Source organism: Camellia sinensis, chromosome 11 (assembly GCF_055761805.1).
Source record: "Camellia sinensis isolate YWXY chromosome 11, ASM5576180v1, whole genome shotgun sequence".
NCBI classification, from domain to species: Eukaryota; Viridiplantae; Streptophyta; class Magnoliopsida; order Ericales; family Theaceae; genus Camellia; species Camellia sinensis.
The window spans coordinates 118,148,994-118,176,599 of NC_138971.1; the positions used below are offsets into that span (position 1 = coordinate 118,148,994).

Here is a 27,606-nt window from a genome sequence, read left to right on the forward strand (position 1 = left end):
TGTTACATCTTGATCAAAAGGCTTCTCAAGCCGACATATACAAAACGAATTACAACAACCAAGCCAAGAAGCATAATCTTCAAGATGCTACAAAATATGAATCCAAAATAACTTGCAAATAATCATCTAGGCGTCACCACCTTCTTGCTCGTCACCTACATATATATATAGAGAGGGTGAGCTTGGATACTCAGTGAATGATATTAGAAATAAAGGTTTAAAATGAATGATATCTGAGATCTTTATCAAACAATACATATCATAACTTGTACAAAATCAAGGGATGAACCAAGTTCATCTATCAAGTCTTTCAAAACTTCAAGGGATGCTTACTAGCATCAATATAATACAAGGGAGGACATTCTGGACAAACCCACACGGTAAACCGTCAGTGGCAAGACAATGGAGATATCTCAAACAAGGGTGCTAGTTGCATCATAGTCCCCTAGCACTAAGGACTTTCAAAACAAGGGTACTAGTTGCATTATAGACCCCTAGCACTAAGGTCTTTCCAAGAATGTCATCAAAACAAGATAATACTTGATACAAAACTAGGAATAATCATTCATGCTTGATCAAATACTTTTCCAAAACGAAGCAAAGCTTTATCAAAACTTTATAACATAGCTTTATTAAAAATACCACTCACATAGCTCTTCGGGTGTGGGGATTACAAGCAAAGATGCAAGGCCTACAAGCACATAATAAATCCCATTGAATGCATTGCAAGAAGACAAGAAGAGATGCTCAAAGATGGATATGGAATGCATTCCTAAAACAAGCTTTGCATGAGTGTAAATGATCTCGGCACCTCTTTCAAAACTAAGTCAAAGCAAAGCAAAACATATGTTAGGAGTTAAATCACTGTTTCTCATCTCGGAAAACATGCTGGATACTAACCAGGTCTTGGCCGAGGTCCCACACCTCTTGGCCGAGGTGTGGTCCCGATGACCACATTCAAGGAAATGAAGTCAGGAAAATCTGGGTTTCCCTTTGAGGAACATGAAGAACATGAACATGAAGAACATAAAGAACATGAATGCTAAAATCTTAACTTGTTATTACAAAATCTGAGATTTCATCAGATGAGTTCCAAAACATGGACCTGGGTACCCATACTTGGAGGTTTCATGCAAACAAACACGAAAACACGAATCTTGATACAAACTTTCGGATCAAAACAAAGTTTTTCTTTAAGAACACAAGAACATCATTTTCTCTTTCTAAAACAAACTTCAAATCAATGCATGGCTCATGAATCATGCTAGATCATGCAATGTAGTTAGATGAACATAAAGAATAACAAGAGCACATCAAGATTCTAACCTCAAAGCACGGATCTAACAGTTCAAGGTGTGAAGATCAAGCTTGGAAATCTATTCCCACTCTAAGAACTCTTCTTCCTCTCATCCTAGAGCTTCTCTCTCTTCCTAGAACAAGATATAACAAAATGATGTAGGTTTCTCTACTGCCAGTAGACTTAACCCTCTGCTGGGACACGTGGCAACGACCAGTTGGTTCACCTCAAAAAGGTGGCTGACTGACAAGACAAGTGCATGACAACGTGTATACAACAAGTAAGGTAGCATGGACACTCCGGCAGGTAATGATCTCAGGTTAGGACAAAGGCTTCGGCAAGTAAGGTCTCAATGATCTCGGCTATGAAGGATAACACTTGGCCCAGCTGTGCCACACCTCGGCCTAGATGTGCCACACCTTGGTCTAGGTCATACCAGTCCAAGAACAAGATCACTAGATGCAAGGATCAAGGATCTAGGATGCCTAGATTATAACATCTCGGCCTAGATGATACACACCTCGGCCTAGGTGATGCACACCTCGGCCTAGATGATGACATTCCGGCCAATATGCCAGGGCGAAGGTGGAGGTCAACCAAAGTGGTTCCAAGATGGTCCTAGGTGTAAGAGGTTCAAAGGTGTGACCTAGGCTTAAGATGACCTCGGCCTAACACACGCAAGCAAGGAACAAAGCATGCAAACAACACCTAGATAAAACAAATCAAAGTCTGCAAATAGGCAAGCTTATTCAAGACAATGATCATGCAAATGCATGCAAGCATGACTAAGACAAGGTGAGGGTTGTTACAGTACACATCAAAAGAAACACTCTAACTGAAGTTGCACAATCCACTGTCGTAGTCCATAGTCGGCCTCACTACTACAAAAAAATTGATCCACTAAACTCACATTGTTGTAAATGCCTTCTTCCCACCACCAGAAGAACCAGCTGGAATCACTTTCAACACATTAAACCTCACAGTCTTCAACAATGGCCTGCAAAGAGGGACATAATCGTACACGGTTACCAAGAAGTAAGTATATCCTCCAAAAAATCAATGAAAGAGTAGAGCTTCAAGAGAAACCTGCATTGACCAACAATAACATGGTCTCCCTCTTTCACAAGGAAGCAAGAGGATATGTGAGCTGGAATAATCACACACATGCTTGTTAGAACCTCACGATTTATGATTCTAAGTTTCAATCAAAACAATTTAATTCGTGCCATTGACTTTTAAATTGAGCGATTCGTACAATTTGTGTGTTTATGCTACATGAAATGACATCATTTTCGCAACAGAGAGATCAATTAATTATGATGATTTATGCAAATTGTAACAACCTAGATTTTTAATTATTCTATAGAATTTATACTAATATTATTTAATCTCAGTTCGGAAAATATATAATTTATTATATATTATTATGTAATTTTGTAAAACAATATAATTAGTACAAATTTAGGGGTCGAAATATAAATAATAGTAATATTCGGAAAATATATAATTTATTATATATTATTATGCGTAATTTTGTAAAACAATATAATTAGTACAAGTTTAGGGGTGGAAATAATAATAATAATAATAATAATAATAATAATAATAATAATAATAATAATAATAATAATCAGCATGCTTGGTTAGAGTTTTCCAAAAACTCTTTTCAGAAAATTGTACTTTCTTATTTTTCGTGTTTTTCTGTTTTTACTGAATTTTTTTAATATTTTAAGTAATTTTTTTTACTTTTTAGACATACCTAACATAAATATACCTATAAAGTAAAAAAATTGTGAAAAAAACCTTTCAAAAATTCACTAAATACCAAAAATATAAAAAAAAAATACAAGAATTCCGTACAAATTTTGTATTTTTATGTATTTATTAATTTTTTAAAATATTTTTTTACATATTTTTTACTTTTTAGATACATCTAAGTAAGGTGCATCTAAAAAAGTAAAAAAAAATGTTTAAAATTTTAAAAATATTCACTAAAAACAAAAAAAAACACGAAAATCAAAAAACTCAGTTTTCAAAAAACTTAATCCAAAAAACTCAAACCAAACACACAGAATGGGTGTGATAGTAAAATAAATAATTTATTTTCTGTTAATATACGATAAAGTGTAATTTAATTAAGAATTAATTTATTTATATAATTATATTAAAATATTGGGTCAAATGGTAATCATCTTAAATATCTATTAAATATATGAACGAATCTATATAATATCGAATCTGAGGGAGATTCGCACGCCACGTATGCGCCTTATCTCCCTATAAAAGGGAGGCGTTTCACCTGGGAAAGAAAAAGAGAGGAAAGGAAAGAAGAAAAGAAAAGAGAGAAAGAAAGAAAAGAAAGGAAAGAAAAATTAATGGAAGCTGAGAGGGTTTTTGGTAGTAGAAAGAAATAGTGAGGTATTAAAGTTAAGGTGAGTTATATTATACCTTGAGTCACCATAAAGTATTTTACGTATGTTTTGACTTACGAAAATCTATTTTATACAAGTTATGTTTTATAAATTATTATAAACTATATTATTATTTCAGTTACGTGGTTTCTTTTCTGAATCCTATTTCTGAAAATGAAACCCATAGATATATTTGTTTATATTTTAAAGAATATTTGACTATGACCTTAAATACAATTATGTTTTGTAAGTACCACCACGGGAGTCCCACGCCTTGGGGAACTTAAATAACTATTGGCCTCTGTTTGACCACTTTGTGGTCCTCTGTTTGTCATTGATTCATTGACCTCTGTTCTGTGCGAAGCAAAGTGCTGTGTGGAGGTTAAGTGCTACACTATTGTGGAAGCCACCTCTAGAATCCGTACGAGTCACCTCTTGAATCCGTACCTCTGTTCTATGCGGAGCAAAGTGCTGTGCAGAGCTAAGTGCTACACTATTGTGGGAGCCACCTCTAGAATCCGTACGAGCCACCTCTTGAATCCGTACCTCTGTTCTGACCGTCACTTCTGTGACCTCTGTTTTGTTATGTTCAGTACCGTGGTTATGGTCATTTACTTACATAATATCTATATTTCAGTTTCTGCCACTTAAATGGTTTGTTTACCAATGATTTATTTACCAAACTGAGTTACGTAAATGTTTTGGCCTAACTAACTATCCATAGTTATTCCGTGTCCTTTATACTCTTGGTATAATATTTCTCACCCTGCCATGTGCTTATAGTTGTTTATCAATTTTCAGGAAACAACGCACTTCAAAAATAACTTTTGGAAAGTCTTAGATGCGGGGCTACGGAATAAACACACACAGCACTTTTATGTTATTTTTATATATGTAAACATCGGCCTTTTTGGTCAGTATAATTTTATAATTAAAATAGAAGCTCCAATGATTATTTTGGTACCCTCATTTAAATATTACTTCCGCTCGCGTTTATTAATTTGTTTATGAATTGGCCGGAGGTAACCTCAGTTACTGGCCACCACGATGCTTAACCCTTGGGTACGGGGAGCGGGTCGTGACACAAATTATGTACATAAATATACATAATTTAATTATATTAACATTTATTTCATTTTTAACCTAATGTGGGTATTTTTATAAGCATATACATATATATATATAATTATATATTGTGCTATATAAAGTAAATTAGAGACATTCACATGGTTTTTATCGATTTTGAGAAAATATATGATAGAGTACTTCGGGATATATAATCTAGTGGGTATTAGAGAAGAAAGTGGTGACAAAAGGTTACATTACTATGAGTAGGGATATGTATGAAGGTATGGTAACCACTATTAGATCACCTGCCGGAGAGACAAGTGAATTTCCAATTATTATAGGGTTACACCAAAGATCAACCTTAAGTCCTTATCTTTTTGCTTTACTTATGGATAAGTTGACGAGAAATATTCAGGATGATGTGCCATGGTATATACTTTTTACAGATAATATCGTGTTAGTGGATGAGACTATAGAAGGAGTTAACACTAAGTTAGAGACATAGAGAGAAGCACTTGAATTTAAAGGATTTACGTAACGCCCCGAAAATTTTTCAACGTTACATAAGTAGATTAACTAACATTCATTATAAGAAAAGCTGTAATTCACCAACCCTTACATCATTGAATCATTAAGGCTTGTACAAAACAATTCCACATACAATTATACATTCAACAATACCAAATACATGAATCTATAGCATGTAGAACATTAAATCCAAAAATAAATAAACGCCCTCAAGGGCTTACAATTTCCAAGGCTTAAGCCCAGTTACACAAAAATGGCCTCTCGGACCCAAACAGTTAGAGCCCTTGGCTAGAAAAAAATACATCACAACAAAATAGGAGTTCTATGCTCCCAACACATATGTCCACGCCCTAACTTGGCGGGACCACCACGTCCTTTCCTGCACCAAAATCCCATAGGAGTGAGCATAAAGCCTGGTAGAGAATCCTTAACAAAGTATATATATTTTACGTAAGCTTCATTAAATGAAATGCAAATGTCATGCCATGTCATGCCTTTGAAGAAAATCACCATTTTATGCCCTTCTAAAATAAAAAGAAAACATCATGCCCAGTTATAACTTGAAACCTCAACAATTCAAAAATTATCTGTTTAGTTCAAGGGGCGGTAAATACGACTCAGGTAATCCCTAGGTTGGTGTCTGCAAGTAGACATAACTAGCACTACCCAAAACCCCACTTTACCGGTTGCTAACCAGAAGGGAAGTGGTACCTCCTCCGCGCGTGTTTTCGGTCTTTCACTGCGGACACTCAGGCCAACTTAATCAATTTCATCTACACCTCATATCCGAACTTACCAACGTATTTACCCCAAAACAATTCCATGAAAACTTATTTCAAACATGCTTTTCTCAATGCAAAGGTTTTCAAATCCAATAGTCAAAATTTACCATAATCGAATTAATTGAAATGAAAATGCAACAATCATCAATGCAATGCAATATTCCTTCCATTAACAATTCCATCCCATGATTTAACCATGAAGATCCATATCACCAATTTCCTCATTTCCAAGGTGATTTCACAAGAGAATCATCTATTTAACCAAGTTCATAACAATGTTTCTACATTTCCCTTATTCTCAACACATTAGTCATTCTACGACTAAAACAACATTTGAACAACAACTTCCAATATCAACACATTTTCATTTTTCCTTTTTTCATGAAGCTCATCACCATACATATGAGAAACTTCATCATCCTTTACTCTTTTTGACACACAAAACAGTATTTTCACAATGCTAACCATATATTCTCAACATATTTTGAAAATCCCTAAATTCTAGGTTTTTCTCACCACGATAACACACACACCAAAACATTTGCAAGAATTTCAAAAACAACTCTTCCTCAATCAATGTAGTTCAAAGCCCTCAAGAAATTGTTTCAAAAGAAACATGAAAGCAAATCAACTCCCAAACTACTCACATTGTTGAGTCAACCATCAAATTTCAAGATTTACAAGAGAAATTCCAAAAATTAAACCAAAATCTTGCAAAAATATATATATAACTCAAACTAATCCCCTACCTCAAGTTTTGGAGAAGAAAATGAGATGAAACCCTTGAAATTGACAGTGTTGAAACACGATCTTCACCACACACCACGAAGCCCTCGAGAAATTATCCAACTTTAATGAAGGAACAAGGATCAAAACACCAATGGATTTCAAGAAATCAAAGTTTTAAGATGTTTGATGGAGGTTTTTTAGAGAGAAGGAGGAGCAAAAATAATTCTAGATTGAGAAGGAAATGTTTTAAAAGTGATATACACAGTCCAAAAGAGAGAAGAAAAATAGAGTTTTCGGACCTAGGCTCGTCCCGCACGTGCGGCACTTGCCCCCGCACGTACGGAGCATGCTTCCCGCACTTGCGGCCCTCATCCCCGCACGTGCAACTCTTCCAATCTGTACCTCTTTCCGCACCTGCATATAATGCAGTGTGCAAGCCCAGAATTCCCTTGATTCCCGCACGTGCGGCCTCACCCTCTCCCGCACGTACAGCCCAAGGCCCCTCACATTCGGCCCTAGTCCTCCAACCCAAAATTTCCTCGGCTCAACCCTTGGCACTCCAGACCGACCCCGCACCCTCCGAAACAAGTGAAACTCAACACCAGAGTGAACAAGAACGAAAATTTTGAGAAAAAATCCCCTGAACACAACAAACCCAATGAGAACGATGAGTGATGGGACGCACGACATAACTGGCCATCACAACCTCCCCACCATAGGAATTTTCATCCCCAGAATTAAATCAACTACTCAAAAGAAAAGTTTCTAGCAGTCACAACCATGCTATTTCAATTTCAAACCGCAAAATGAATTCTCAACCCACATTTACTACTCTCATCATGATTACCACACTAACATTGACCATCCAAGATAAACATATGCATGGAGCTTTCTAATAAATTTAGTAACAACTCACAACTACTTCATGCTAGAAACAATAACGTACATAACACACGTACTTAACAATTTCAATACATTTCCTTTCAACGCTAAGGAATAATACTAATGAAAAACAACTTAAACATGCTCAAATAAATCCGGATACTTGGAGCGAACTTCCACCTCTCGTTCCCAAGTTGCTTCCTCAACTCCATGGTGCCTCCACAACACCTTTACCAACGGTATAGTTTTGCCCCGTAGCACTTGTTCTAGGGTATCTAGTATTTGGACCGGTCACTCTTCGTAAGAGGCATCCTCGTTTACCTCCAAATCAACCCAATCAAGCACATGAGAAAGGTTGGGCTCATACTTCCTGAGCATAGACACATGAAATACATTTTGAACCCCTAAAAGTTGTGGCGGTAAAGCCAACCGATATGCCACTTCCCCAATCCTCTCCAATATCTCGAAAAGCCCAATGAACCTCAGAGACAATTTACCACTCTTACTGAATCTCATTAAACCCCATCTTTGTGAGATTTTAAGAAATACATGGTCACCAACCTCGAAAGATAAAGGTCGTCTCCTCTTATCGGCATAACTCTTTTGTCGGCTTTGGGCCATAACTAACCTCTTCCGAATGAGAGCAACCTTCTCAGTTGTTTCCCTAACAATTTTTGGGCCCAACAATGGTGCGTCACCCACCTTGGCCTAACAAACCGGTGATCTACAAGGTCAGCCATACAAGGTCTCAAACGGTGCCATCTCGATGCTAGCTTGATAACTATTGTTAAAGGCAAACTCAATCAATGGTAAGTGTCTCTCCCAAGACCCCTTAAAATCAAGGATGCAAGCTCTAAGCATGTCCTCCAAAATCTGGATGGTACGTTTCGACTGTCCGTCGGTTTGAGGGTGGTAAGCAGTGCTAAAGGCCAACTTAGTTCCCAACGCCTCTTGAAGGCTTTGCCACTACCGGGCAATAAAACGAGGATCTCTATCTGATACAATGGTTACAGAAACCCTATGAAGTCAAACTATCCCTCTAATGTACAACTCTGTCAAGTGCTCAACTGAGTCGCCGGTGCGTATCGGAATGAAGTGTGCAGACTTAGTCAACCTATCAACGATCACCTAAACGACATCATTGCCTTGCTGCGTTCTAGGAAGTCCAATTACAAAATCCATAGTAACGTACTCCCACTTTCATTCGGCTATCAGTAAGGGTTGTAACAAACCCGCTGGTCTCTAGTGTTCAGCCTTCACTTATTGACAAGTAAGGCACATCGATACAAATAAAATGACATCTCACTTCATGCCCCTCCACCAAACTGACGACTAAGATCATGACACATTTTGGTGCCTCCCGGATGTACCGCAAGGTGTAAGTGATGGAACTTCTGAAGTACTTCCTCTCTACAAGATTCTGGTACAAACAAGCGGTCTAGATAACGTACACTTAAATCCAAGTGAATGTTTAGACCCTTCTCTTTCTTTTCGTTGGAAATTCTATCTCGAATTGACTCCACTTCACGGTCCCTTTGTTGTGCCTCTATAACTTTACTAATCAAGGTTACTAATCAAGGTAGGTTGAGCACTCAAAGTAAACAAGGTTGCACTCTCACCGGACTCACCCAAGTGCAAATCAAACTTGCCATTGTCACCTAGCATAACCCATTCTCGAATGGCCACACTTGCCAAACTACTCATGGATTTCTGACTCAAGGCATCAGCCACCACATTGGCCTTTCCCGGATGATAGTGTAAGTCGAAATCATAATCCTCCATAAATTCCATCCATCTCTATAGGCGTAAATTTAAGTCTTTTTGGAAAAACAAGTACTTCAGACTCTTGTGATTGGAGAAAACCTCAAACTTCTCGCCATATAAATTATGCCTCCAAATTTTCAAGGCAAAAATCACTGCTGCTAATTCCAAATCATGGGTGGGGTAATTCTTCGCATGAGTTTTCAACTGCCGTAAACCATAAGCTACAACCTTTCCCCCTTGCATCAAGACACAACCAAGCCCATTCCGGGATGCATCATAATAAACGGTGTAACCCAAGCCTCTTTTCAAAATTATCAACACCAGTGCGGTAGTCAATCTAGTCTTAAGTTCTTGGAATGACCTTTCACAAGCCTCATTCCACACAAATTTGACACCCTTTCTAGTCAATCTAGTCAAAGAAGCGGCTAGTCTAGAGAAGTCCTGTCACGACCCCAAACCGCCCCTAGTAGGATGGTGCTGTGATGGCCAGTAATCCGAGATTACCGAAGGCCAATCTTCAAAATCCACACACAATAGAGTATAAATATATGGGGCTCACAAGTACGGAAGCAATACATACAAATCAGAATAGTCCATGAGAGTTGTGCGTAAGTCAAATGAAATGGCAAATATCTTCACATGGGTTACAACTTAGTTACAAATGAAGTAAAGTACAAATTACATCTTGACCAAAAGGCTTCTCAAGCCGACGTATGCAAAATACAAGTATTACAAGTCGAGAAGCATAATTTTCAAGACTGCCGAGATGAATACAAGCAAAGCCGACATAACAAAAATCCAAAACAAGCTCGCGAATCATATCTAGGCGTCACCGCCTTCTTGCTCATCACCTACATATATATAGAGAGGGTGAGCTTGGATACTCAGTAAATGATATAAATAATAAAGGGTTTGCATGAATAATGGCTGAAGTCCTTTCAAAATGATACATATCAAAACTTTATATAACAAGGGATGGACCTCGTCCATCTAGCAAATCTTTAAAGCTTCAAGGGATACTTACTAGCATCAGCATATTACAAATGATGACATTCCAGACAAACAAACCTACGCGGTAAACCGTCAGTGGCAAAACAAGACAAAGCAAGGGAGATATCTCAAACAATGATGCAGTTGCATTATAGTCCCCTGGCACTAAGGATTCTCAAAACAAGATGTGCAGTTGCATTATAGTCCCCTAGCACTAAGGACTTCCAAAACAAGATGTGCAGTTGCATTATAGTTCCCTAGCACTAAGGACTTCCAAAACAAGATGTGCAGTTGCATTATAGTCCCCTAGCACTAAGGACTTTTCCAAGAATGTCATCAAAATGAGATAATGCTTGATATACAAAATAGGGACAATCATTCATGCTTAACAAATACTTTTCAAAACAAAGCAAAGCAAAGTTTATCAAAACATTGATAACATGGCTTTATTAAAAATACCACTCACTTAGTTCTTCAAACGTCGGGGTCAAGGCAAAAGTCCGAGTCCTACAAACACATGACAAAGTCTATTGAACGTACTTTCAAACAAGATTCACATGCAAACGGATGATCTCGGCATTCATCAAAACTAAGTTAAATCAAAACGAAACACTGTTTCTCATCTCGGGAGAACGTGCTGGGCACCAACCATGTTTTGGCCGAGGTCCCACACCATCTCGCCGAGGTGTGGTCTCGACGGTCTCATACAAAAGCGAAGTCGGGAAAATCTGGGTTTCCCTTGGAGGAACATGAAGAACATGAAGATGGAAAAGATGAAGAACATGCATGCTAAAATCATAACTTGTTATTACAAGGTCTAAGATTTCGTGCTTTGAGTTTGAAAACATGGACCTGGGCACCCATATTCAAAGATCTTGTGAGAACAAACACAAAAACATGGTTCTAGTGCAAATTTTCAGATCAAAACAAGACTTTTCTTCAAGAACACAAGAGCACCATTTTCTCTTACTAAAGCCGACTTTAAATCAATGCATGGCATGCAAAACAGATTCGATCGTGCAATGCAGCTAAATGATCAATAAGAACAACAAGAGTAGATTAAGATTCTAACCTCAAAACTTGGATCTAACGGTTCAAACTCCAACGATCAAGCTTGGAAGTCTACCCTCTCACTCAAAACTTCTCCTTCTCCTTCCTAAAGCCTCTCTCCCTAAAAGACAAGATTTGATACAAAATGATATGTTTTTCTCGACAGTCACTGACTTAACCCTTTGCTGGGACACATGGCATCGACTGATTGGCTCTACTCAAAAAGGCGACTGACTGACAAGACAAGACCATGACAAAGTGTGTTCAACAAGCTAGACGGCAAGAGCACTCTGGCAAGTGATGATCTCGGCTAAGGGCAAAGCTTCGACAAGTAGGGTGGCAATGACCTCGGCTAGGAAGGACAACACTTGACTAAGCTGTGCCACACCTTGGCCTAGATGTGCCACACCTCGATCTAGGTCATACCATTCCAGGAACAAAATCACTAAGTGCACGGATCAGGGATTTAGAACGCCTAGTTAATAACATCTCGGCCTAGATGATGCACATCTCGGTCTAGGTGACGCACACCTCGGCCTAGATGATGGCATCTCGGCCAATATGCCAGGGTGAAGATGGAGGTCAACCGAAGTGGTTCCAAGATAGTTCTAAGTGTGGAAAGGTTCCAAGGTGTCTAGGCTTAAGATGACCTCGGCAACACACCAGGCAAGAACAAAGCATGCAAGCAACACTCAAGCAAAACAAGACAGGATTTGCAAATGCACATAACAAAACAAGATCATACATAAATGTATGCAAGTATGACGAAGTTGAAGTGAGGGTTGTTACAAGTCCCTTACAAAACGTCAATAATACCCCACTAATCCCAAGAAACTCCGAATCTCAAAAATATTTTTGGGTTGTCCCCAATCCTGCACAGCATCTATCTTTGAGGAATCTACCATTACCCCTTCCTTCGACACCACATGACCCAAAAACTTCACCTCGATGAGCCAGAACTCGCATTTCTCAAATTTAGCATACAACTGGCGCTCTCTAACTACCTGCAAGTGAGCCTCGTGTTCCTCTTCGGAGGTTGAGTAAATTAAGATGTTGTCCACAAAGACGACCACAAAATGATCCAAGTATTCTCAAAAAATTTGGTTCATCAAATCCATAAAGGAAACCGGTGCATTAGTCAACCCAAACGGCATTACAAGGAATTCATAGTGGCCATAATACGTATGAAAGGCCGTTTTCTAGATGTCCTCCTCCCGGACTTTCAACTGATGATACCCCGACCTCAAATCTATCTTCGAGAAGCAACGAGACCCTCTAAGTTTGTCGAACAAATCATCTATTCTGGGTAGAGGATACTTATTCTTAACGGTAACCCAGTTCAACTTGCAGTAATCAATACATAACCGCAACGACCCATCCTTCTTCTTCGCAAAGAGAGCCAGCGCTCCCCAAGGCAATGTGCTAGGGCGAATGAAGCCATTGTCTAAAAGCTCTTGGAGTTAAACCTTCAACTCGTGGAATTCAGTGGATGCAAATCTATATGGCGCCATGGAAATCAGTGTCGTGCCAGGCACTAAATCAATGGTAAACTCAATCTCCCGATGGGGTGGAAAACTAGTAAGATCCTCGGGAAAGGCATCCGGGTATTCACAAACTACCCTTGGCAACTCAACACGGGCCCTGTCACTCTCACTATCCAAGAGAGTTGCAAGAATGCCACTAAGCTCGTTCCTACTACGAGGGTCAAAAACTGGCGACAAGACTCCATCAACCCGATCTCCTAGAAAATAAAAACAATCATCGCTCGAGGTGCACACTGTAACTCTCTGACAATAACAATCAATCTGTAACGACCCCATCACGTATAATGACTAGTACTTGGGTAATTAAGAGGGTTTGAAATTTAAGTGCCGATTATTATAATTTAATCTGGGATTTACGAAAAGTATGGAGATTGATTCATTTAAGGTTCTGTTAAGTGCTTATTTTGGGAATTGGAAATTAAGGGTCCAAATGGCTTAAGGAAGTGAAGTTAGGAAGTTGAATCAATTTAATCTTAATTACGAACCCATTTGGGAGTTTAATTAAATATTCGTTCCAGTTTAGTAAAATTAAGGTTCAATTAATTAGATCCAAATTGGAGTTAATTAAGCTACTTAAATTATGAAGATTGAGAATTGTGATTATTGCGAATTAAATTTATTTATGGGGTGTCCTATTTGAATATGTAATTTAATTGATGGAAACTTGGAGTCTGATCAGAAATTGAAGACCTAAATGATTTAAGAAACCAAAATTGAGGTTGGAAATAAGTTTAATTTAATAATTGGAGCCTTTTGGGATATGGATTAAAAATCTGATTTGGACTGATAAATTTAAATATATTTAATTAGGCTCTAATGGAAGTCAAATAGATTAATTAAATTATGAGAGATTTATGATTTCTTACAATTAATTTAATTATGTGTTAATCAATATTTATTTAGATTAAGTGTTGCCTAATTAAGTTAATTTTAATCATAAATTGAATGGTGTTAAATTTGAGGGTGTATGTGGGTGTGTGTACTAAGCAATCTCTGTGTGTGTGTGTGCGCATGTGAATGATGTGTTGGTATTCAAGGGTGACTGCACGTGTGCAGTGTAAGGAATGGTGTGTGTGTATATGAGGAGAGACTAGGCAACTCTTTTTTTTATTTATTACTTATTAGAAGCACTCTTGTGCTGGAGTGAAATTGAAATCAAGAGAGTGTAGCTTCATCTTTGTGTGGGCAACCCGTGAGAGAGAACCAAGAGAGAGAAGGGAGAAATTTCAGCTCAAGAAGAGGAGAAACTAAGGGAAGAGAAGCCAGGGAAAAGTAGAGAACTAAAGAAAAGTTCAAGAATTTGCCAAGAAATTCATCAATTTGAAGACTTAAGGTAAGAAATTGTGACTTAAATTTTGTAGATGATTTATTTACAAGCTGAAATTGAGGGGTAATTGGGTTTAATTTCATGACATGAGAAAAGAATGTAGAAGGTTTGGGTTAAGTTTGATAATTAAATAATTGATGCTGTGATTAAATATTTGAGTTTGATTTTCTTCATCCTTCACATATTTGAAGTTTATCATTACATGCATGGTAAGTTTTCAAGATTTTAGAATTTAATTCATATTTTAAAGTTTTTGAGCTTTAGATTAAATTGTGATATAAATTAAGAAGTCAAATTATAAATTGAGCTAGATGATGTAAAATTGGTTGGATTTGATAAGTGTTTTATACATGCATTATGGATTTTGAGGAATTTAAGGTAAACAATTACATGTTTTAAAGAGAAGAAGGAAAAAAAATTTATAAGAAAAATCAAGTTTATGGAAAATTAAACATTGATTTAATTTTGAATATAGAAAATTAATTAGTTTTAATCTTAATGTCATACATGCAAATATTTTCCTAAGGGTCCTATATCTTTAATTTCTTGTACATTAAAAGGAATTAGTAAAATGGTGTAGGAATTGAATTAGATTCAAAATCATAGAAGTTAATTTGAAAATAACCATTTTGGGTTTGAATTTATATGTCTTATATGAAATTGAGTTTCAATCACACATGCATCATGCAATTTCAAGAATTGGAAAGCCTAATTTATATCTTAGAATTGTGGGTTGATATTAGTAAGATGAATTAAAACTAAATTTGGGCAATTGGAACATGATTTTGAATGAATGTTTTCTAATTGGAAGTGTTTACTAAATCGTACAGTGATTCTCCATTTTTGTGTACCAAAAATACATGTTTTGAGGCTTTGATTACCAAAATTGAATTTAAATTGTAATTCTGGAATTTTCAGAATTTACGTTGTCCGCTCGAGCGTGGAAATCGAGCTCCCAGAAGTTTTCAAATTTTACAATCCGCTCGAGCGACCAGAGTGGCGCTCGAGTAGAGACCCATTTTCAACATATTTTGGAAAGTTACATTTAGTTCATATTTTTATCCTCATCTTTTTCCAAAGCACTCTAGACATGATTTGTGATTCAATAAAGATTAATAAGCTACCAATCAACATAGATTAGTTAGTTAAGGAATGAATCATTGATCTAGTGGTAATTGTTTAAGAAGCCAAGTGAAAGATCAATCTATTTGGAAAAGAAGGGCTTAGTAATGAAAGAATATGTAAAATAAGAACCCGGTTTATTTGAATGAGAAAGAATGAGCATAGTAGAACTTCGGACTATTTAGACAGAAAAAGACTAGAAAAGTCAAGTTTGATCAAGGGAGTAATATTGTATTTCAATGTGTATATGTTATGTGCTTGTGTAGGTCACGCGCCATTGTCTGCCTGATTTATCTGATATGTCCAGTCCATTTGATTTGCTTCTGCGGCTACCTGTGAGTAATAGTGTAGTAAAGTTATGTTCAACTGTATTTATTTTCTGAGTGATAAAACAAGATCTGTTTTCCGAAATGATATGTTCTGTACAATGAATGATTGTTCAATTTCTGATATGTATTCATGACATCCTTAGCATCATGTGATATCTGTTAGCTATTACCCAGTATCGGAGGTTCCCTTATGGAACTTATTTCTGTCTGCACTCTGTTACCCGTACCGGAGGCCCTGTCACGGGGGCTCAGCTTCTGTTCAGTTCTGTTGCCCGGATCCGGAGGTTCCTTTATGAAACTGGTTATTCGTAACCTCACGTGTATACGTTCTATTCTGTTATCTTCTGTTAATGCTAATGGATGTATCACGTAAACTTAATCATGACTTATGATTTATGTCTGTATATGATCTGGACAAATGATGAATTTGATACAAATCTGAATTATGATTTTTTGAATCTGTACGAACTCATTCATTGAAACCCTTTACTCTGTTATTATTCACTGGGCTCTAGCTCACTGTATTATTTATGTATATAGGTGATCAGGCGCGTGACCAGGCTTAGGGGCATCTGCCTAGAATCTATTTTTGTCAGCCAACCTATGTGCCTCCCGTGGAGGTTCCAGATATGTCAAGTGATTATCATTAAATGATTTAAAGTTTAAGTTATGTTTTCTTGTTTGATTAAACAAGTCTTGTGTAATTTGAAAAAGGGGCTAAGTCCTTTTTGTTTGATCTGTATATATATGTTGACTTAGATAATGTGTATATACGTATATAAAAAGTTTAAAATTTTTCTGTCTCATATAAATCTGCACAGCTCAATGAACGTTGTATATTCTTATTTGCTTCCACTAGCCCTTAATATTATGTTAATCTGTCTCAGAGGCCTCCGGTAATTCCAGGATTACTGGCCGGTTACGATGCTAAACCTATAGGGGCGGGTTTGGGTCGTGACACAATCACAGCTCGATATGAAGATAACCAATCCATGCCTAAAATGACATCAAAACCCGACATGTCTAGTAACACAAAGGCAAACAGAAGTCAACGCCCAACAACCTCTATCTCACAACCACGACATCCCTGGTCTAATCAACTGTACCCCCAACTGGTGACTCTACTATGAACGGAGACACTAACCGTGCCACCCCTAGCCCCAATGCAGACGCAAATGCAGTAGATATGAATGAATGAGACGCACCCGTATCTATCAACACATTAGCCAAGGAATTACACACAACAAAAATACCTCTTACAACTGAGGATCCTGGCAACTACTTTCGTTACATAAGTACATTGACTAACATTCATTATAAGAAAAGTTGTAATTCACCAACCCTTACATCATTGAATCATTAAGGTTTGTACAAAACAATTCCATATGCAATTATACATTCAACGATACCAAATACATGAATCTATAACATGTAGAACATTAAATCCAAAAATAAATAAACGCCCTCAAGGGCTTACGATTTCCAAGGCTTAAGCCCGGTTACACAAAAATGGCCTCTCAGACCCAAATAGTTAGAGCCCTTGGTTAGCAAAAATACATCACAACAAAATAGGAGTCCTATGCTCCCAACACATATGTCCACTCCCTAACTTGCAGGACCACCACGTCCTTTCCTACACCAAAATCCCATGGGGTTGAGCATAAAACCCGGTAGAGAATCCTTAACAAAGTATATATATTTTACACAAGCTTCATTAAATGAAATGCAAATGCCATGCCATGCCATGCCTTTGAAGAAAATCACCATTTTACGTCCTTTTAAAATAAAAAGAAAACATCATGCCCAGTTATAACTTGAAACCTCAACAATTCAAAAAAATTTAGTTTAGTTCAAGGGGCGGTAAATACGACTCAGGTAATTCCCAGGTTGGTGTGTGCAAGTAGGCATAACTAGCACTACCCAAAACCCCACTTTACCGGTTGCTAACCGGAAGGGAAATGGTACCTTCTCCGTGCGCGTTTTCGGTCTTTCACCTCGGACACTCAGGCCAACTTAATCAATTTCATCTACACCTCATATCCGAACTTACCAACGTATTTACCCAAAAACAATTTCGTGAAAACTTATTTCACAACATGCTTTTCTCAATGCAAAGGTTTTCAAATCCAATAGTCAAAATTTACCATAATCGAATTAATTGAAATGAAAATGCAACAATCATCAATGCAATGCAATATCCCTTCCATTAACAATTCCATCCCATGATTTAACCATGAAGATCCATATCACCAATTTCCTAATTTCCAAGGTGATTTCACAAGAGAATCATCTATTTAACCAAGTTCATAGCAATGTTTCTACATTCCCCTTATTCTCAACACATTAGTCATTCTACGACTAAAACAACATTTGAACAACAACTTCCAATATCAACACATTTTCATTTTTCCTTTTTTCATGAAGCTCATCACCATACATATAAGAAACTGTATCATCCTTTACTCTTTCTGACACACAAAATAGTATTTTCACAATGCTAACCATATATTCTCAACATATTTTGAAAATCCCTAAATTCTAGGTTTTTCTCACCATAATAACACACACCAAAACATTTGCAAGAATTTCTTCAAAAGCAACTCTTCCTCAATCAATGTAGTTCAAAGCCCTCGAGAAATTGTTTCAAAAGAGACATGAAAGCAAATCAACTCCCAAACTACTCACATTGTTGAGTCAACCATCAAATTTCAAGATTTACAAGAGAAATTCCAAAAATTAAACCAAAATCTTGCAAAAATATATATATAACTCAAACTAATCCCCTACCTCAAGTTTTGGAGAAGAAAATGAGATGAAACCCTTAAAATTGATGGTGTTGAAACACGATCTTCACCGCACACCACGAAGCCCTCAAGAAATTATCCAACCTTAATGAAGGAACAAGGATCAAAAACCCATTGGATTTCAAGAAATCAAAGTTTTAAGATGTTTGATGGAGGTTTTTTAGAGAGAAGGAGGAGCAAAAATAATTTTGGAGTGAGAAGGAAATGTTTTAAAAGTGATATACACAGTCCAAAAGAGAGAAGAAAAATAGAGTTTTTGGACCTAGGCTCGTCCCATACGTGTGGCACTTACCCCCGCACGTGCAGAGCGTGCTTCTCGCACGTGCGGCCCTCATCCCCGCACGTGTGGCTCTTCCAATCTGTACCTCTTTCCGCACCTGCATATAATGCAGTGTGCAAGCCCAAAATTCCCTTGATTCCCGCACATGCGGCCTCACCTCCCGCACGTGCGGTCCCTCTCCCGCACGTGTGGCCCAAGGCCCCGCACATGCAACCCAGGTCCTCTAGTCCAGAATTTTCTCGGCTCAACCCCTGGTACTCAGGATCGACCCCGCACTCTCCGAAACAAGTGAAACTCAACACCGGAGTAAACAAGAACGAAAATTTTGAGAAAAAATCCCCTAAACACAACATACCCAATGAGAACAATGAGTGAAAGGACGCATGACGTAACTGGCCATCACAATTTTGGATAAACAGAACTAAAAGAGAGTACATGGAGTGTAATTTTAGTAACAGTAGCACTGGAAGCATATGGGAAGTAAATATTGAGAACCAAAAACTACCTAAGAGTGAATATTTACATTATTTATGATCGATTATCATAATGGCTGAGGAGGTTGGAGCGAATGTGGTCTACAGAATTAAGACGGGATGGCTTAAGTGGCGGAGTACGTCTGGGGTACTGTGCGATAAGCAAGTACTTATTAGACTAAAAAGGAAGTTCTATAGAACGACTATTAGACCAGTAATGTTTTATGAGTCGTAATGTTGGGCAACTAAGAAACATGTAGATAAGATAAGTGTTACTGAGATGAGGATGCTAAAGTGAATGTGTGGCAATACTAGAAAATATAGAGTTAGGAATGTATATTCAAGAATGGGTAGGAGTAGTACCGATAGAAGATAAATTGAAAGAGAATAGATTGACATGGTTTAGTCATATACAACGAAGACTAACAGAGGCAGTAGTGAAGAGATGCGATATAGTGGCGGTAGATAGAAGTGTTAAGGGAAGTGTTAACGAAATGACCTTGGATAGAGTCGAGATCCCATTTGATGAAACTTAAGGCTTGGTTTGGTTTTGTTTCCTATACAAAGTGAACATTACCATTACGATTCACGAATTATTATTCACAATTTGACAACAATAATCACACAAGGTGGCATTTTTTGCATGGACGACGGTGTTGGATAGGATTCTTACTACTGATACTCTTATTCGGTGTCGGCAAATTATGGTCAATTGGTAATGTATGTGCCGTAGGATGTCGAGTTGGTGTCTCATCTTCTTTTTCATTATTCAGTTTGGGTGTTGAATTTTTATTTGTTTAATGTGATTTGGGTATAACAACAAAGTGTTAAGGGTGTCCTTTATAATTGTAGAGGGGTAGGGTTGGAAATAGGCATAGAAAGGTGTGCACTTTGGCACGTTTGTGTCTGGTATGGATGATTTGGTTGGAATGTAATCGGCGAGTTGACTGTGGACCACTGTGCTTTAGTGAAATGAGTTAGAAGTCGGGAGAGTCGTTCAGGGAGAAGAAGAATCAGTGACTTGTTTGAAGGATCAATTTTTAGTGTTTTTGTATAGTTAGGCGTCAGGGAGAATGTCCCTAGATTTGTTTGGTTTTGTGGATTTTATAGATATTCTTCTTGCCTAGTTTTTATTTTTCGGTTGATTCTTTGTCAGTGTATTTGTTAGTATCGCCCTAATGTTTTTTGTTAATAATATTGACTTATTTATTATAAAAACAAAAATTTGATCACAAATTTCAAAATTTCCATAAAAACAGTAGAAAAAATAGTATCAATTAAAATGAAAGTGATCGGTCTTGCCTTCGGTATTCCTTGACAAAATGAAGGTAGTTCCGTCAAACAATGATTGTTCTCATCATCTTGGCACTATGGCAGGTTCCAGCAAGTATGCGGCCCCTGATAGAAACATCGCCAGTGATAGGAGTGTAAAAATGGCCCGCAGTCCTTGGGCGGCCCGACCCATTTAGGCCCGTTTCCGCCGGGCTCGAGCCCAGCCCAAGCTCCTGGGCTTGGGCCTATGCCATCATTTTGAAGCCCAGCCTGGCTCGTGGACCCAACTTGCTTGGCCCGACCCATTAGCCCGCTTAAAGCCCACTCAAGGCCCAATATCTTTTGTAGTGGAAAATAATAAACTTTTGGTAGAAAAAATTTAAAAAATAAAAATAAATTGTCAGGCCCGCCCAAGCCCAAGGCCCAAATACCCCTAGGCCTGGCCCTAATTTTTTTGGCCCGTGGGCCGGGCCCGAATTTTGGCAGGAGCCTGCGAAGCCCGAAGATTTACCACCCTAGCCAGTGAACGGACATTTCTTGTCAATATAAGTTCCTACAAACATGGAAGACATTGGGATTAGTTACTATTTCTAATTTGATACATTGGGATTAGTCACTAGTTCTAAATTGGTTGGAATGTCTAAATTGGTTGGAATGTGTTCGTATTTAATTACTAATTGATTTGAATCTAGAAGGAAGACATACCAGAGCAAAGAGTAGCTAACAATTCTAATTCCCTTATTTCATTAGAGTAAATTTCATTTTACTCCCCGTGATTAGGGGTGAGCAGTGGATATACCGATCTGCCCAAACTGATCCGTCGCTTTTTGGACAGATACGTGATGACGAGCGGACAATTGTGGATTGATTTTCTCCAATCCGACTAATTTTGGACACATGGCGGATTTGAGGTTCCTTTGGCCGCAATCGAACTGCCAAATCACAAGCACCTCTAGTAATTTGTAAGACTTTGCGTTTTTTATTTGTTAAGATATTCTATTTGTGTTTTTAATTGAAAAAAAGTTTAAATATCATGTTGAAAAAGAGTTTTCAACTTGAATATATTTTTTGAATTGAAAAAAATAAATGTATTATTTATATATATTTTTTGATTTTTAAATCTAAATCTAAAAATAATAAATAAAAAGATGATATATGCTTGTTGGTTTTTGTTTTCAAAAATAGATATAGATGTAACAATATAGAGGCATACAATTTCTACTACTGCTCTGTTCGTGATTTTGGTGGTTTGAATTGTTTTTATATTTTAAGAACCACATATTGTAATACTTTATGTGGATGAGACTTGTTGTGATTGTAATATGTGGATGAGATATGCAGTGATTGTAATATTCTAAAGTTTCAAACCTTCTTTCTTTGGATGAGGCATGCAGTGATTGTAATACTTTTTTAAGTCATTGATTGTAATTTTTTTTTTTTTTTTGAGGAAGTGCACAGGTTGAATTATGTTGAAAATTTATAAAATTTTAAACCACCAAACCGATTCGCATCCATCCATCAATCTGCCAATCCGCTCAATCCACATCTACCGGATTGGCGGACGGATGACGGATTGAAGGTTCCGTGGCCACAACGGACCTGTGCCCACTCCTATCCGTGATTTGGGCCATGTGCACAAACCAAGTGATTTGTGGACTAAAACACACTGCTAAAATCTATTAACAACATATGTAAATGGACCTAAATAATCTCATAATCTTATTCTCTTCTAAATTAAACCTCTCTATATTATATGTATGTATACCTCTCTCATTTTTAACTCATCCTCCTCTTCTTTGCCATGACTAACGGCATATAACTACCCAACCCACCAAAATTCAACTTCTAAATTTGCAAAATAATCCCCTGACATTAAGAAATAAGCACATAATCCCATGTGATTTGTAAACTAAAACACACCCTAACATCTGTTCACGACACTAGTAAATAGACCCAAATACCCTCATCTTCTTACTATATTATGAACTAAACATTTCTATATAATATAGACATGAGCATTCTTACCATATTCTGAACTAAGCCTTTCTATATAATATAGACATAAGCATACGTATATAGTCTCTCTCTCTCTCTCTCTCTCTCTCTCTCTCTCTCTCTCTCTCTCTCTCTCTCTCTCTCTCTCACGCGTACACACAAGCTTACTCAGTCATATCCTATTTAATTTAAGTACATTTCTAAACAAATTTGTGATATTTACAAAAATATTAATTGTTTTTGGAGTTCTAAAAAATGCACTATATATTTATTTTAGTACCCCTAGATTTATATATATGAAAAAAAAAATTTACGCCCTGGCATACCCACAAAAGTATCCAACACGTACCCATGCTGTACAAACATTCAATTTTTTTAAAAATAAAGTATCGGATATGTATTTTGTGTACCTAGTACGCATGTAGCTGTGCCCGTACCCATACCGGATACATACAACCCATATAAAGATTTATGATAACATATAGATCAATAAAATTTATGGCATAAATATAAATTTTTGATGTCAAACTCCATCTTTAATACCAAAAACATTTCACCACAGATAATGGAAGTTTCAGTCCTAATGAAATAGGAAATATGAATGCTAACAACACCGCTAAAAAAGGTAGAGCAAAATTTCAAGCTATAGCAATGTAATCATAAAAAGAACGATTGTTGACATCATTCAAATCGTGGATAGTCACAATGGCAGAACTCCTTGTATTGGATTCACAAAAAGAACAAAGATGGGCTTAATCCTTAATACTTATTATTGAATTTAGACCCTTTTAAAAAATGAAAAAAATTAAAATCTTCGAGATATTAATTTGTGATTATATTTCAATTTTAAACAATGAATAACAATCCTAATCAAACAATTAAAGACAAATTGACATAACGATTTAACGTAGAAAAACCACAATTGGAGTGTCTCCAATTGTGATATAAAAAAAAAATCGTGTGCCACAACCACAAAACAATCTACTAAGAAGACAAAAAGAAATTACAAATGTGTACCGTCAATTACCTAGCGAATTCACGCTCGAATTGAATCGATCCAACGTGCCTCTTCCACTACTGTCTTCACCTTGGAATTGTCTTGCCCAATGTTGAATCCACGACGATGAGCCACTCCAAAATCTACCAAAGTTTCTGACCCAAGTTCTCCCGGAATCCACTGAAGAACAACTCTCTCTTTTATGAATAAAAGAAAAGAATTAAATCCATTGATGATATTGATATAAAGTTCATGGATCCATTGATCACTCTTAAATCATCAAGGAAACACTCTTAAAGTACCTTCCAATATAAAACATTTTATTTTTTCTTCCTCTCTAAAAATTTGGACGGTTCAAATCATAAAATGAGCAAACAATGCATTTTATAGTAAACTGGATCGCGAAGACCGCTCGAGCACACACTTCACAGCTTGAGCGATGTGAGTAAAGGCAGTGCAAAACATATAGCCTGATTGCTTGAGCGTAACATTCACCACTCGAGCGATAAAACTTTCTTCTCAGAAGTTTAGGTGCTCTACAAAAGTACTAGATGATCATTTTCTCTACTCAAGTGCATAAATGACCGCTCAAACGGTCAAACAACATCGACTGCATTTTTGCCTTTTGCTTCGAGGCCGCTACCCCTTGACCTCGCTTGGGTGCTACCCGAGACCTGCGATGGGGCGCTATATCTTGGACCTCTGCGAGCTTACCGAAAATCCTTGTACATAATCAGCGAAGTGGCAAACATGAAATGATCAAGATCACAAACTTCTCTGCATAGACACAATTTGGATTGGGTTCGCATCTAAACACTCACATCCTTATTGAAACAAAAGAGCGAATAAAATTACAACTGAAAAGAGTTTTGTTAAACAGGATTGTCAATTATAAAAAAAAAAACTAACAAAAAAAGTCAAATGTCAAAACAGTTAAAAATTTACACAAAGCACAACCTTGCGGCTAAATTAGCAAACAATGGATGACTGGATAATTCCAGATAGATTCTTCAAAATTTTCCTAATAATGAATTTAAAAATTACTAATTTGAAGTAGATTTGGTTAGCTAAGATACAAAAACACAACAAAATCTAATTGGTTTCCTCAGACCTGGGTCAGGATTTTACCTAAACAATAAAAAAACTAGTATCTTGAATTTATGGGGTTTTTTTTTTTCCAGTAAGTCTTCTCGACATTAATGTATAGGCAAAAATGCCAATTTTCTTACTTTGATTGTTACAAACATAAGGCACCTAGGATATAATAAAGGCTAATGTGAACAAAGGTAACCAATAAATGGACAACTAGCAAACGCTAGGCTAGACAAAAGGCTGTTAGGTGGAGTTTGGCAATTACTTTTTTAGAATAAAAAAAAGCTGATACGTTTAATAATTGCAGAAAAATTGATTTTCTGTTATTAGTACTCATACTCCTTTGTTAATAATTCTAGTGATTCGATTTATATGCTTATTCTGATAGAAAATAGGATATTCAAATAAATAATTTTTTATCGAATGACTATTCATCTATTATATTTTCTTGAGAAATTTTATTTTATTATTATTATTATTATTTTAGCTCAAGACAAACATGTTTTTGCTTTGGGTGGTTTGAGTATGACTTATTTAGTGGCTTTTTGACTTTTTAAAAAAATACGTATAGAAAAGTAGAGAGATGATTTGACAACTTGTAACAAATAAGTCAATAAACAACTTATTTAGGTTGTTGCCAAGCCACCAGATTTTTTAGTCCATGGCAATCAGGCCTTAGTCAGTTAGTGTAGTTGGTTGAGATGCTATGTTATAGCTGTAAGAAATGGTTTGAAAATTGGTTTGGGAAAAACATATTTTTTTCTTCCAAACCATGGTCTAATTTTTAGGTAGGACCCATGCGCCAAAGTTGGAGGGTCAAAGTGGTAACGCTGTCTATGCCGCGTTATGATTCACGTAGTATATTTGGTTGCTCAAAACCATCATCGGGTGAATGGGAAATTGACGCCAAAATGGGTTCCATGAAAATGGTATGTTAGGTGGAATTTCCATAAAGATTTGAGTTAAGGTTTGTCCCACATTGGTTTGGTGGGCAAAATTTGTGTGGGTTTATAAGGCTTGGGTTTGGAACTTGGGGAGAGCCCCAAGGGGTACCCAAGTTTTGTGGAAGGGTGAGGTTGTCCGGTCGATCAAGCAGGCTGGACTGGGCTAGATTGGGGTGTATGTGCGTGGTGTAAGGTTGGGTTGGGCTTGTCTGGCCCAATGCTTATCTTTTTGGGCCAAAAACTTTTGAATTTTGAAATTCAAAATTATTTCATTAGTCCAATGCACCTTTTTTTGAATAGGTTCCTATCTATTTATTTCAAATCGAACAAGTTTTTATCTATTCAAACTGGTTTTATCTGTTCAGAATTTAAACCAAACAGATTCTTACATGTTCAAACAGTACCGATTAGGTACTATACCTGTTTAATTTAAATCTGAAAAGCCACATTTGCACCTATAAATAGACAAGTCCCTCATTTGGATTTTCACTAATTTTCGCTCTTCTATGCTGCTATTAATCTGTGCATTTTGCTGTATTATTTTTTCTGTGAGAAACAGTATAAACACAAAGTGTGTTCATTATGCCAATAGTTTGTAGTGCTGCTACTATTCATTTTTGATCATTTTATCTTGAGAGATAAACGTCCATAATCTGAAAGCACCGAGGAGAGGACAAATCTATCTTAAGGACACAGTGTTAAACACTAGACCTGATCAAAATTTTGTTCGAGAAATTAATAAGTTAAGTAATTAATTTACTTTTCTGTTTTATTAATTTTTCCTTTTTCCTTTTTCAGATTCTGATTTTGTTTTTGTAACAAAATAAGAATCTGTTGTTGTTTTATTTTATTTTATTTACTGTTTTGATTTTTGTAATCAAACAGTCTCTCTTTTCTTTAATTCTTTCTTTGAAGACATTGAAAATTGTCCAACAATAGTCTGTTTTGGTATGACTGGAACATAAAAGATAGAGAAATTATAGTAAGAAATTCTTCTCTCTAACTATTGGCTGTAAGAATTGCTCACGTGGTTTTCTTCAAATTTTACTCCAACAAAACAAGCCCAATGCAACATTCAAAATAAAGCATTTCAGGTAAAGCCTAGAACAACTTATTTCCCACTTGTCATTTCTCATACACAATCCAACAACAAAACACACCTTAAAAGCATACAAACCCATTAAAAAAATAACTGCTAAAAAACCATAATTCAGGTACACAGTTAAATAAAATTGAAAAAAAAAATTAAACGCCATTATGTACCATATACCTTCAATGGCATCTCTAGGAGTCTTGAACCCCAATCCAACGTTCTTCCAGTATCGATTCCCTCCCTTTCCGAGCCTCTTTCCCTTCCTTGATTTATTCAAGCTACAAGAACTGTTAAACAGATTCACAATGCTCTAAATATACATTGACATAAAAAGAAGCTTTAATAGTAGCATAGCCAGAAAATAAAGATAGGCAAATTACATTTTATCCTCCATTAATTATTATCTAACATCATTTACTCCCTTGAATTGAAAATTGTAATACTTATTATTCCTCTTATATATTCATTTTTGAAAAATTCTATTTGCACACTATTAATTGTCTCTGTACATACCATCTCTTCACTACTTACTTAGTTCACACCACACTTAAATTAAAAGTTTTAATTTTGTCTCTATATACACCATTATTTTTCAAATAATACCAGATTATCCCCTTCTCTAGCAAACCCTAACTCTAGCTAATTCACTACCGGTCGTCAGTTGCTACTATATTCCTTCCGATCAATGCCTACTCCGCAACATCTATTTCCTCCCGTCGCAGCCTCCCTCTTCTCTTGCTGCAATCAACACTTACCCAGCCATGTTGTCCCTCTACCACCCCTCTCCCATCCCTGTGACCCCTATCCCTCATTCCTCTTATTCTTTTTTGTCA

The 27,606-nt window shown here is 36.7% G+C and overlaps 1 long non-coding RNA gene and 1 pseudogene across 1 annotated transcript; one reads left to right on the forward strand and one right to left on the reverse strand.

The window, feature by feature from the left end:
- Positions 1 to 2,203: 2,203 nt before the first annotated feature.
- LOC114313769 (small ribosomal subunit protein uS17-like) lies at positions 2,204 to 27,585 on the reverse strand (annotated as a pseudogene).
- On the forward strand, positions 14,107 to 16,197 carry LOC145802098 (uncharacterized). Its single transcript, XR_014344390.1, has 2 exons — positions 14,107 to 14,378; positions 15,761 to 16,197. It is a non-coding gene; the product is annotated as an uncharacterized LOC145802098 (long non-coding RNA).
- Positions 27,586 to 27,606: the final 21 nt, after the last annotated feature.